Source organism: Microchirus variegatus (assembly GCF_963457635.1).
Source record: "Microchirus variegatus genome assembly, chromosome: 5".
Taxonomy (NCBI): domain Eukaryota; kingdom Metazoa; phylum Chordata; class Actinopteri; order Pleuronectiformes; family Soleidae; genus Microchirus; species Microchirus variegatus.
In genome coordinates, this window is record NC_139806.1 from 6,858,905 (window position 1) to 6,869,882 (window position 10,978).

Consider the following 10,978-nt stretch of genomic DNA (forward strand, 5'->3'; position numbering starts at 1 on the left):
CTTTTTTTTTGTTTCCGTTTTCCCCCCCCCCCCAAAAAAAAGGTGATTTCCGCAGTTCGTCATCGCCGCCGCCGCGCCTCCCGTTTTTAAGTGATTCGACGACTACTAATACCGCGACTACTAACCTAATACGCTTCTGGACGCTCAGCCGTTACACACAAACAACAAAAAACATCATGGCGGAATCACATTCCAACACACACACACACACACAGCACCTTATACAGTAGTGAGAAAAACTGCATACACCAAGTAAGATGAGATTAAGTTTTCCTGCTCGACTGAACCGAGGTCATAGAAGTGTCATGTTATTTATTATGCCTGCTGCAAAAAGGGTCATTTCAACAGTCCAGAAAAAAAAATACATATATAAATATATAACTTATGTTGGAAAAACGGTGCCTTGAGCTTGTGTTGACTAAAATACTTAAAGTTCTGAGGACATCGTTGCTACGCAACAGCAACGCTAGCTCATACCTGTGTGTGTGTGTGGGTAATGTTAATGTAATGCAAGGTATTAAGACACAGACGAGAAGGATTCTGAGCTCCAGAAGTCATCCAGAGAATCAGTGTCAATACATGCAACCATCTTGCAAGGTTAGGTAATGTTAGGAAAACTGTATTATGATGTCTGTGTCGCCACCAAAATCTAATAATTTCTTCCTCGGGTCATGACCTACATCCTCCACGAAATGTCACAAGCCGTCCTGGAATTTTCTTCTTGCTATGCTGCTTAAAGGCGCCATATGTAAGAATGTGGCCAAAAACGGTTACTACATTCAAATTCAAAATACAGAGCTTCTTTTAGGTTTTGTTTTCTGATTTAACTGGCAACCCGTGGTTGCTTGGCAGCTGAGACTCTACTGGCTGCAATGATTTGGTAGACAGCGGTAGGTGGCGCCAGATGCCAAAACATGATTTCAAAACATAAACATGATTTGCAGTCTGCAAAATATACTTTTTAATGCAAATATTTTGTCTGTACTGTTGTTGTTGGTGAGTTCAGTTTGTTATATGAACATTATTCCTGAGTCTCTATGACATATTAGGAGGATTTATTACATAATGCACCTTTAAAGAAAAGAATAATTGGAATATATAAACCCACCACCACACTTTCCTTCCTGGCATTACTTTTAACATTACCCTAGAAGTCTACTGGCGTTAGTGCCGCTGCTGTTGCCTAGCAACGGTGTTCTCATGACTTAATCATTCGAACGGCGAGATCATGTTGCGTTTTAAAAAAAACTTCCCGTTCGTGCGTAATACGGCGGGAGGACGTTGAAATGGACGCGCCGTTAACACGAGGCACCAATCGTCTGTAGACTGATTGACCCAAGGGCATTTTTTTTGTTTTGAGTTGAAACCTCGTACGTTTATCGCGTTCATTTGTAAGACTGTGAATGACATCGGGGGATGACGCGACTCGTTGACGTAGACCTTTTTGTCGCAGAGGATCGATCGTGTTTTCTCCATGACTGCAGAAAAAAAAACCCGTCATGTTAATAATGCCACTAATCGAGACGCTGGCTGATTCTCTTTTCAGAGTTTGTTTACACACAATTAAAGACATGATGATGATGTGAAAATCAAAAATGGCTCAAGTCCGTGATTTTTCTTTATTCACCAACACACACAGGATCTGATGTCACAATGAATGCCGCTGTATTTCTAGAACTATAACTGTAGCTGGTGAGTTGTGGATTTTTGAGTCCTGCACAAGGCGTCTTGCTGAGTGAGAGCGTGACCTTTATAATATGAGAGAGAAAAACTCAAAAGCTCTGGCCGTGAGGTAGCGTTTGGTTACAGTGACAGCAGAGAGAGGAGAAAAATATTTTCTTTTAACAGGATGAATCATGCAACAGACCTCCAGACTCCACGTTGACCAGTAGGGCTGAAAGCCAGAGACAGAAGAAAGGGCCAGGGAACGGAATATAAAGAGACCAACGCAGGGGTTCAGGGCTCCAGAATCAGATAAGTCTGTATCTTTATGAGCCTTATAAGAGAGGAAATTAAGCCCGACTGGAAATGAAGACGTAGTGTCTGCCTCACCGATGTTGAGATGCAGCGTTTCCCAGCTAACATGTCTGATAAAGAGCTGAGGTCAACCACAAATATTAAATCAATATTTAACTGTGCATGTCCATGGGAGCATTGTCTACTATACTCTTCTAAAGTGTAAACATTATAACCTCTCTGTGTTTTCTTATCAGAAAGCCAACTTTAGCCAACTGTTCATTTACTAACTATTTCCACCATTGCTTTTAGCCAACTTGTGCGTCGGTTACTCTTAGCTAGCAGCCTTACTCCTGTGTCTTATAATAGCATTTTCTTTCTTTTAAATGTGGAAAAAGGTGATCATTTTGAGTGTGAGATATGCCACAATATTTGGTTATTCTTTTTTTCGTTTATTTTAAGCCTGGAACCAACTTTTAGCCAACTGTGCGTTATTTCCACCATGGAGCCTCATTGCTTTTAGCTAACTTGTGTGTCAGTTACTCTTAGCTAGTTTCTTAGGCTACAGTTAGCTCCTGTGTATTAAGATAGCATTTTCTTTCTTTTAAATGTGGTGTTCATTAGTAGAAATGTGACTTTTGTGGGTAAGATATGCCAAATTATTAAGTTATTCATGGAACCAACTTTTAGCCCACTGTTCATTATTCCCACCATGGAGCCTCATTGCTGTTAGCCAACTTGTGCGTCAGTTACTCTTAGCTAGCAGCCTTACTCGGCTTTATTATTTAACCACTTAACTTGCTTTAACTCGGTTACCCATAAGGACCAATTTCCATTGTGTATTTGACGACCTTGATGAACAAGTAAACCATTTGACCATTTGACCATTTTGACACTTGGTTAACTTAAACATTTCTTAGGCTATTGTTAGCTACTGTGTCTTATGATAGCATTTTATTTCTTTTAAATGTGGTGTTCATGAGTAAAAATGTGACTCTTGTGGGTGAGATATGCCATACTATTAAGTTATTCTTGGAACCAACTTTTAGCCAACTGTTCATTATTTCCACCATGGAGCCTCATTGCTCTTAGCCAACTTGTGCGTCAGTTACTCTAAGCTAGTTTCTTAGGCTACGGTTAGCTCCTGTGTCTTATGATAGCATTTTCTTTCTTTTAAATTTTGTGTTCATTTGTAAAAATGTAACTTTTGTGGGTGAGATATGCCAAAATATTAGGTCATTCTTGAACCAACTTTTAGCCTTTAGCATTGTTTACACAATGGAGCCTCATCGCTTTTAGCCAACTTATGTGTCAGTTACTCTTAGCTAGTTTCTAGTTTCTTTGGCTACGGTAAGCTCCTGTGTCTTATGATAGCATTTTCTTTCTTTTAAATGTGGTGTTCATTTGTAAAAATTTGACTTTTGTGGGTAAGATATGCCAAAATATTAGGTCGTTCTTGAACCAACTTTTAGCCTTTAGCATTATTTACACCACGGAGCCTCATTGCTTTTAGCCAACTTGTGCGTCAGTTACTCTTAGCTAGCAGCCTTACTCGGATTTATCCTTTAACCACTTAACCTGCTTTAACTCAGGAACCTTTTCCACTGTGTATTTTATGACCTTAATAAATAAAATAGACCATTTGACCATTTGATATCCATGACACTTGTTTCACTTAAATTCATGTCTTATCATGGCTTATTCTCTCTTTTAAATGTGGTGTCCCTATGTAAAAAATTTGACTGTTTTGTGGTTAATCTCCGCCACAATATTGGATTATTCATTCATTTTAAACCTGGAGCTGCAACTCTCTTGACGCTACGTTTGCAGATCATGTTGGAAACTGAAACGTGTGATTATAGCTGTCATCCAGTCCGTTAAATGTGCCTCTTCCTAATTATTAAATGAGACGAATCACCATGCTGTTTTTGCTGAACCTGGAAAACTCCAATTATAGAAGCACTAATTTGAAGCTCGGTGTCGTCGCCGCCGTTCTCCTTACAATAAAACAAGCTTTTATCTACATTTTTATTTCCCTCTTAATTCTAAGACGATGGTGGTGGTGTTTTTTTGCGCACACACATCTGGGCCCTGTCAGCCTCTTGAGTTTCCTGCGGATATATTTTGTTCCTGGACACAAAGAGATGGAGGGATTAAGGACATGGAGAAACCTTTCAGAAACCACAGCTCCCTGTAGAGCAGCAGAGAGTGAAGAGGGGTCGAAGGAAAGTATTGCTGAAGACGATTGCTCCTATAACCTCCTGGTATTAAGTGAGAGGGCATCAGCTCGCTCGCGTTGTGTAACACAACGCACACTCTTGCCCTCGTTCTCACACGTGGGCGCGCGATCCCAACTCAAAAGAGCCGCAGATCCGTTTTATTGTCACTTTATTGACTTAATTTTTCACCGGCGCGATCGCGCTGCAGTGCTTCACGTCCTCGGGGGAGCGGAGCTGTCACTGCTCTGCTTTTGTTCTCTCTTTGCCGTCGTCACAGTTGTCCCCTGCGTCCGACTTCAATGACAATCCAGCTGATGTGGGACTCGTAAGATGGTACGAGGCAGGAAGGAGAAAGGGAATTCTTCCATCTTGAATCACGGCGGTCACAGCTTCTTTCATTTTTGTACCATAATACAGGATTTTTTATTATCGGGGACACTCTTTCTTTCTTTCTTTCTTTCTTTCTCACATATCCCGTCACAGTTGAGAATTATTTGCCATTTGACTAATCCAGTCATTAGGAGACGTCCTCTTTTTGGATTAAAAAATAATTTTTAATCGTGACTTCCGCCATTGAAATTTCAGCAATATAATAAATCCATTACATGGGAGGGCTTTTGCGTCACACACATTTGACAAAGCTGCTTTAAATGTGAGATATTGTAAGTGAATTTGAGGCCAAACTACAGTCAGAATTTGTTTTTTGACAATGTCCTTTGATATAGTCTCTCTTTTTTGGGACAATTCGCTGTAAGACCATTGTGCAGAATGTGTTTCATGATAGGGATTAAGGCAGTGAAGCCTATAGACCAGTGGTTCTCAAACTTTTTATACCAAGTACCACATGTGAGCTCGCAAATGACGCTTTTCCACGACCCGGTCCCAGCGCGACTCGACTCGACTTTTCTCTGGTCAAAATTCCTCATCTACGTTTTTTCCACCAAGTACCACCAGTGGAAGCTCACGTACCACTGGGGGGTACACGTACCACAGCTTGAGAAGCATGGCTATAAACCATATATTATGTATAAGTAGTTGAGCTCTCTGTTTTTTATTGCCTAAAAGGGGATCCTTGCGGATTGCGAGAATAACTCCGTTTGAATGGAAGTCTGTGGGAAAATGCGGCTAATTCGCAACGTCCAGTAAAAATATTTTCGTGCGGAGACTATGATCTCTATCACTAGTTAATGCCCTTCTTCAATAGAAGAAGTATGAATTTTTTTTTGTAATTTACTGTATGCTCCTATTTAGAGATAAATGTCCATGTTTTAGATGTTTCCCTGCTCCGTCACACCTGATTCAAAGGGTCAGTTTCGTCAACGAGCTCTGCGAAAGATCGCTTTTTAGTGCCTGTCTCTTTAAATATGCAAATGAGACACAGGAAACTACGTCAGCGTCACTGAGGCTCCGGCAGCTAACAGTAGTTAGCATTCGGAAAAAGCCATCGTTTGCCGACTCTAGCCCGGCACGTTGCAGTCATATATAAAATGTAAATCCTCTGAGGCTGGAAGTTTGTGTAGAACTCTGTGCTGCACTGTGCAGACAAGAATAGCACACTTTGCAGACTTCCGCTCTTCCAGATACTATTGCCCTCGTCTGCACTCTCGCGTTTTTTAGTGACAAAGCGGAGCTCTGTGAGACGCCAATTCCAGGAATGTCTCATTGTGACGTAGCAACGAGTGCGGAAGTCAACATTGCGTGTTTTATCTCCTGTACTTAGACTGAGGAGGACCACAAAAACATGACTGAGTCATTTTTTTCACACTTTGCCTCCTCATAGGGCCTCCAGAGTCCCAAATATAAGTATTAAAATGACGTTGATTTTGCCTTATATTTCCCCTTTAACACCTCGTGCTTGGTTGCAGGTGGTTCGGACCAAATTGCAAATCTCGAGGCTTCAAAATGAGAGTTCAGGTTCTTCCGGGTGTCTTCGGAGCCCCACGTGCTCGGTGTGAAATTAACATACCAGGTATTTCCCAGTTCTGTTCTGTCTCCACAACCCATCTCTAGCACAACATTTGTGGCGTACGCTTTTATTGCGAAATTGGTCTTAAATTTCATTCCGATTCAGAGTGGCTTTAATTTAAATTGTCTGAGATTCTCGAGAACCTGGGAAGGTTTTATTTATTTATTACGAGTCCGACAGCATTTAACAGAACTCCTCTCTTTGCACACTGTCAGTGAATATATAAAAAAAGAGGCAGCGTTTCACTAAAGCCTTGATCCTGCTTATGTCTAACAGGATTTGACCCTTAAGACCTGGAGCATGACCCTCATCTGCTGCAATTCCATCATCCTGTTTAACATACACTCTACACGCTATTGTTCTCCCTGTGTTACACACACACACACACATATATGGACACATTTCAAACCATCGTCCTCCCACACACACACACGGGATGATGTAACACTGCTTAATTTGAAGCATAACACAAACCTGGTGGATCCACTTAAATGTAAACTGTGAACAAGCGCTCCTGGCGCTATACGAGGTGGAAGAGAGGAGAGAAAATAAGGAGGATGACAAGGGGATGGAAGGAAGGAGGATGACGGAGAGGTGGTGGGTTTATCTGGCACTGAGTGGATGATACAATTGAGTGAGTGAGTGAGTGAGGAAAGAGAGAGATGAAGGGGAAGAGGAGAGGCAGAGGATACGCACACAAGACGGAGGAGAGGGGAGATTGAGCAGGCGGCTAAGCACCAGATTAAACTCCGGGGTCGTCAGCTGTAAAACAAACAGTCCTTTTAGCCGGGGATCAAATCCAGACTTAAACCCCTTCTCGAGCACCACTCCCTCCTTCCTCATCCTCCTCATCCTCCTCACACACACACACACACACACACACACACACACACACAGTACATCACAGCGGAGATAATGCCACTTGCAGAAGGACACAGAATGTCTATCTCAGTGAGAAAGCAAATTCTCGTCTCACAGCCCCCCCCCCCCCCCCCCCCCCCCCCGCCTTTTTTAAAATTTATTTATTTATTTATCTATTTTGTGGCGCTGCCTAAATTACCCCTCGGGGAACGTGGAAGTCTTATTATACCCGAGCAGAAGTCTTTCATTATATTTGTTTTCCTACTTCCTGCTCTGCTTCTGTCCGTGATAGACGGGCCTAATATCACGCCAGGAAACGGCGAAGAGTAAATAAGGCAGAGGAGAGAAGAGAAGAGAGAGAAGACTGTTTTTCCCTCTCCCACAGTTGTGTGTTTATATTACATCTTTACAGTAATATTCCCCAGCGACGCTGCTGCTGCTGCTGCTGCTCGCCTCAATATTCAGCCCATTTGTTTAAATCTCTCTCTCTGTCATCTTGTGGATGCTACATGGGCGGCTCTATCAGTCCGAAGGCTCAATTTCCAAACTGTCAGCTTTTATACCGACTGTGAGGCCTCTTCCTCTTCCTTTGTTATCTCTGTGTGTGTGTGTGTGTGTGTGTGTGTGTGTGTGTGTGTGTGTGTGTGTGTGTGTGTGTGTGTGTGTGTGTGTGTGTGTGTGTGTGTGTGTGTGTGTGTGTGTGTGTGCGTGCGTGCGTGCGTGCGTGTGTGTGTGTGCGTGCGTGTGTGTGCGTGTGTGTGTGCGTGTGTGTGTGTGTCCGTGAACAGTAGCAGTGCTCTCGTCCTTTTTCTTTATATCAAGCTTATGAAAACCAGTGTGATTGTGATTTTCCTTATACATCTCTAATTTTATGTACTGAGATTCCATATATGTGTATAAAGTACTGCTTAGGTACACAGAGTGTTGTAATGTAACAAAGTACAAATACTCCATGACTGTGCTTAAGTACAAAATCCACGCATCTGTACTTTGCTTTGTTACTTTTACTCCACTTTAACTATCTTTATTACTTGTTACAACCAATTTAAATGTATAGTATATATGTATATATATATATATATATGCGTGTGTGTATGTGTGTATATACACACATACACATGTGTCTATATATACATATAAATGTGTATACACTATATGTATATATACACATGTGTGTATATATTTGTGTGTATCTATGTATATATACACACGTGTCTATATATACACACATATATATATATACTGTATATGTATATATTTGTGTCTATATGTTTATATGTACATATATATGTATATATACATATGACGTGTCTACATATGTGTATATATGTATACACTGTATATGTATATACTGTATATACACATGTGTATATATTGTGTGTCTATATGTATATATACATATATGTGTCTATATATGTGTTTATATGTATATATGCATACATGTGTCTATATATACACACATATATGTATATTCTGTATATGTATATATTTGTGTATATATGTGTATATATACATATGTGCCTATATATGTGTATATATGTGTATATATACATATGTGCCTATATATGTGTATATATGTATACACTGTATATGTATATATACATGTGTGTATATATTTGTGTATATATGTATGTATATATGTATATATACATATATGTGTCTATAGCAGCATGTATATGTATGTATATATACACATATATGTATATACTTTATATAGTACATTTATATATATTCTGTTTTGTGAATTCCTCATGTAATAATGCACACATACACAGAACAGATGAACCGTTATGTCGAGACTCTGTGGTGTTAATCAGGAATATACTACGGTATACGTGTGTGTGCGTGTGTGCGCGTGTGTGCGCGTGTGCGTGTGTGTGCGTGTGTGTGTGTGGTTTCAGGCTGTCTGCATGTGGCTCCGTGGTGCTGCTAAAAGCGCAACATTCAACTCAATTAGCAGCATACATAATTGATAGCTGTCTGGGAGAGTATTTGTATTTACACTGGAATTAAAAGCCTCCGGTGTCAGCTATCACATCTAAAGGGATGATGGTGTGTGTTGTGTGTGTTATGTGGGTGCGTGTATGCGCGTGTGTGTGTGTGCAAGGCAGGGATGTATAGCGATGTGTGCGTGGCTCTATCATCAACCGATTTCTGCCGGAGTTTTGAAGTTTGTCTTTGTTTGCGTCTTTGCTGCTGCAGAGAAAACAGAATCACACACACACACACACACACACACACACACACACACACACACACACACACACACACACACACACACACACACACACACACACACACACACACAGGTTTGTGAATCATTCAAAGTGAGGACCCTCATCGACAAACCCTTTCTATAAGTACCCATGGCCTCAGTCCCAGAGTGCAACCCACACCGGTCCACAGAAGAAAAGAGCTGAGAGAAAGTGGGTCATTAAATTAGGTACAACCTTCACACAGGGACTCACTGACTCACTCACTTCTGTGTTTTTGTCCCTAATTCCCTAACTCTCACCTAAACCACATTAACTATATCCTAACCTGGCTCTAACCCAATCAATTTACAATCTAAACATGTTATTTTTTAGCCCTTACCCTAGCCTAATTGTAATTGGACTATTAACATGTCCTTCAATTTTGAAAGAAGAGGCAAATATACTCTCCTCTTCCATCCTTGGCTGGATGGAGTGTGCGCTGACTCAGTGGGGTGCAACACTTTATTGTTCCAACCCTAAAACCAGCTCTGTCTGATTTAAAGGTGCCATATGTAAGAATGTGGCCAATAACGGTTAATACATTCAAATTCAAAATACCAAGGGTTAGGGTTAGGGTTTCGTTTTCTGACGTAACTGGTAACCCGTGGTTGCTCGGCATCTGAGACTCTACTGACTGCAATGATTGGTAGATGGCGGTAGGTGGCGCCACATGCCAAAACATGATTTCAAATCATAAACATGATTTGCAGTCTGCAAAATATATTTGTTAATGCAAATATTTTGTCTGTAATGTTGTTGTTGGTGAGTTCAGTTTGTTATATGAACATTATTCCCGAGTCTCTGTGACATATTAGGAGGATTTTATGGCCAGTTGCTTTAGATTTTACAGATAGATATTACATAATGCACCTTTAACCCACCAAAAAACCCTTTAAAGATATGAGGACCAGCCGAAATGTCCCCACTTTTCCCAAAGTGTCCTCACTGGTCCTCCTAAAAGAGTCCATCGGAGTAGCAGCCAATATAGGACAATAGATAATTACAATAAAAGGTTGTTCATTTATTGTCCTGTTGTCTTCCTCAGTTTCACTGGAGCGACATCGACGTAATTGAGAGTCGCCAACTTCAGAGCCACTGTCGCTGTTGCCTGCAGCTTCCAGTCTTCACAGCCTCCTGAGTGTGTGTGTGTGTGTGGCAGAATATTGAACAGCCTGTTGACCTTTGAGAAAGTCACTGTGTGTGGACTGACGAGCAGCAGCAGCAGCAGCGGTGGAGTTCAAGAGAGAGACTCTGGTGTCGAGTTCATCGCTTATACGGCAGAAAGATCTGGGCGAACGCGCTCATTCAGTTTTTTTCAATTTCAGGCCCAACACCCGTGCACTTTTCCCTCCATTAACCACGGTTCTCAAACTGCGGTACGTGAGCGAGCTTCCTCTGGTGGTAGATCTGCACAGATATCGCACAGTCATGATTTGAAGTAGGTTTTTCTTGAATGAAATTTTCAATAATGATGTAAAAATGACATAGTAACACATTCACCTTTCTTTCGTGGCTTCACCCATTTTTAAATATCCTGGTTACACCAGTGGAAGAGGCTTGATTTTTCCTTTAAAAGCCTTCACTGGGTCATGTCGCCTTCTTTAACTCACTCAGTCCTGCATGACATGGAAGAAAAAGAAGCTTTAGGAAGCAGCTGCAGATTCAGTAATCCTTCTTTCTTTTGGATCCATAGATGTATTTCTTAGTTCAGTCAGTCTGAC